We start from the raw sequence: 3393 nt of genomic DNA, 5'->3' as shown, positions 1-3393 counted from the left end.
ATGTCTTCCCACAAAGGATCAGTGGTGGCATGGGGCAGTGGGGCTCCTGCCAGTAACAGGGAAACTGACATGGTGGAACTAGCTGAACTGGCACCCCTACTACAAGAGAAGGAGAGATGGGTTATCACCAACCCAACCAAAGCTGAAGAAGTGCAAACATGTCCAATGCCCCAGGAAAAAGAGGAGAAGGCGAAGCTACTAATGCACTGCACTTCCACCATGCCACGGAGAAGATGGAGGAGTTTGTGTATAAGGTCTGGGAGGGACATTGGAGGGTCATCCCATATGATGTGGTCCCTGACTGGCTGAAGGACAATGACTACCTGCTACATGGCCATAAACCACCCATGCCTTCCTTTTGGGCTTGCTTCAAGAGCATCTTCCACACCCATGTGGAAACAGGCAACATCTGGACCCATCGGCTTGGTTTCATGCTGTTTCTCTTTTGGGGATCTTGACCATGCTCAGACTAAATATGTACTTCATGCCCCTCTACAGGAGAAAGTGGTCTGGGGACGTCTTTTGTGGTTATAGTGCTCTGCCTCAGCTCCTCCTGGCTATTCCACACTGTCTATTGTCATTCAGAGAAAGTCTCTCAGGCTTTTTCCAAACTAGACTATACAGCAATTGCTCTACTGATTACAGGGAGCTTTGTCCCCTGCTCTGTTACTCCCACTGTTCCCCACAACCACAGCTCATCTGCCTCTTCTTTGTCTGTGTTCTGGGCATTTCTGCCATCACGGTGGCACAGTGGGACCAATTTCCACTCCTAAGCACCAGCAGACACAGCAGGAGCATTGCTGGGACTTAGCTTGAGTGTTACTGTGCCTGTCATGCATTTTCCTATCACTGAAGCTTTGTCAGGGCCAGCGCCATGGGCTGGATGGGCTGGTCCTTCCTCACAGCTGTGATGCACATCACAGGAGCTGGCCTTTATGCTGCTCGAATTCCTGAATGCTTCTTTCCTGGAAAATTTGACACATTTCCAGTCTCATCAGATTCCCCATGTCCTGGTGGTGGCAGCAGCCTTTGTCCACTTCTCTGGGGTCTCCAACCTTCAGGAATTCCATTATGGCCTAGAAGGCAGCTATACTGATGACTTCCTTCTCTGAGCCTTCCCACTTGAAGGGTGGAGGAGGAATTTCTCAAGTGCTTTTAAAAATAACTTCTGGCAGGCACAGTGACTCACGCCTGTAATCCCAGTTCTTTGGGAGGCCAAAGTGGGAGGGTGCTTGAGCACAGGAGTTTGAGGCTACAGCGAGCTATGATCATGTCACCGCATTCCAGCTTGAACAACAGAGACCCTGTCTTTATAAAAAATTAAAATTCAAAATAAAAATTTCTTCTTCGCTGAAGTGAGGGAAAGAGTCTAAGTCGCCTGGAGGAAACCTCTTAGAGAATTCAACATCAACCAAGTTTCAGCTCACTTCTATATTCACTAGGCCCTGAACTTTCCATTTCCACTTCCCTAGCTGGGGAGGGGGAATGGTCAAACCTAGCCATTTCTTTCCTCAACAGTCTTCCTCCTCAACAAGGCAACTATGGGCCCCTCACAGAGACAGTACTTTGAAACTCATGTTGAGAATTTGCCCTCTTCTCCAACCATTTTTGGAAAAAGTTATGGATTACAACGTTTTCAATTCTGTCTTTTTTTTTTTTTTTTTTTTTGGAGCCGGAGTCTTGCTCTGTCGCCCAGGTTGGAGTGCAGTGGTGCAATCTCGGCTCACTGCAAGCTCCGCCTCCCGGATTCATGCCATTCTCCTGCCTCAGCCTCCAGAGTAGCTGGGACTACAGGCGCCCGCCACCACGCCTGGCTAATTTTTTGTATTTTTAGTAGAGACGGGGTTTCACTGTGTTAGCCAGGATGGTCTCGATCTCCTGACCTTGTGATCCGCCCGCCTTGGCCTCCCAAAGTGCTGGGATTACAGGTGTAAGCCACCGCTCCCGGCCTCTTTTTTTTTTGAGACAGAGTTTTGCTCTTGTTGCCCAGGCTGGCGTGCAATGGCATGATCTCAGCTCACTGCAACCTCTGCCTCCTGGGTTCAGGTGATTCTCCTGCCTCAGCCTCCTGAGTAGCTGAGATTACAGGCACCTGTCATCATGCCCGGTTAACTTTTTGTATTTTTAGTAGAGACGGGGTTTCATCATGTTGGCTAGGCTGGTGTTGAACTCCTGACCTTAGGTGATCCGCCTGTCTCGGCCTCCCAAAGGGCTGGGATTACAGGTGTGAGCCACCACATCCGGTCTAATTTTTGTATTATTAGTAGAGACGGGGTTTCACCATGTTGGTCAGGCTGGTCTTGAACTCCTGACCTCGTGATCTGCCCGCCTCTGCCTCCCAAAGTGCTGGGATTTCAGGCATGAGCCACCATGCCAGGCTCAAAATTCTGTCTTTTTACTGGAAGAAAACGATCCCTCCCTTACCCACATCCTTACTTTGTATCCTGGCTTATAACAGGCCATCAGTTTTGTTTGTGTTTTTTTTTTTGAGATGGGGTCTCGCTCTGTCGTCCAGGCTAGAGTGCAGTGGGATGATCTTGACTCACTGCAACCTCCATTTCCAGGGTTCAAGCGACTTTCCTGCCTCTGCCTCCCGAGTAGCTGGGATTACAGGCACCTGCTGCCACCACACCAGGCTAATTTTTGTATTTTTAGTAGAGACAGTGTTTCACCATGTTGGCCAGGCTGGTCTCGAACTCCTGACCTCAAGTGATCCGCCCGTCTCGGCCTCCCAAAGGGCTGGGATTACAGGCGTGAGGCACTGCACCCAGCCTGAGCCACCATGCCTGGCCAGGCCATCCATTTTTGTAGCACTTTTTTTTTGAGATGGATTCTCACTCTGTTTCCCAGGCTAGAGTGCACTGGCACAACCTCAGCTCACTGCAACCTCTGCCTCCTGTGCTCAAGCAATCCTCCTGCCTCATAGAGGCGCGTGCCACAACACCTGGCTAATTTTTGTATTTTTAGTAGAGACAGGGTTTCGCCATGTTGGCCAGGCTGATCTTGAACTCCTGACCTCAAGTGATCCACCCACTTTGGCCTCCCACAGTGCTGAGATTACAGGCGTGAGCCACCAGGCCACTCCACACCCAGCCTTGTAGCACACTTTAAAACAATTATATGGGCATGGTGGTGCATGCCTGTTGTTGGGGGGTAGGGCTGAGGCAGGAGAATCGCTGAACCCAGGTGGCAGAGGTTGCAGTGAGCTGGGACCGCGCCATTGCACTCCAGCCTGGGCAACTTGAAACTCCATCTCAAAAACAAAAAACAAAAATACAATTATATAATCTGGTCCCATCTTTCTAGGGCCGCCTGGATCTGCCTACGCAGGAGTAAAAATAAAGCCACCAACTTTTACATAGCCCCGCGAATCATGGAAGTGTGTCCAGGCTT

The 3393-nt window shown here is 50.0% G+C and overlaps 1 pseudogene; it reads left to right on the top strand.

Moving 5' to 3' along the window:
• LOC100460072 (adiponectin receptor protein 1-like) lies at positions 1–1112 on the top strand (annotated as a pseudogene).
• The last annotated feature ends 2281 nt before the right edge of the window (positions 1113–3393 follow it).

This window comes from Pongo abelii, chromosome 14 (genome assembly GCF_028885655.2).
Source record: "Pongo abelii isolate AG06213 chromosome 14, NHGRI_mPonAbe1-v2.0_pri, whole genome shotgun sequence".
Classification (NCBI taxonomy): Eukaryota; Metazoa; Chordata; class Mammalia; order Primates; family Hominidae; genus Pongo; species Pongo abelii.
This window is presented reverse-complemented; position numbering and strand designations above follow the sequence as displayed.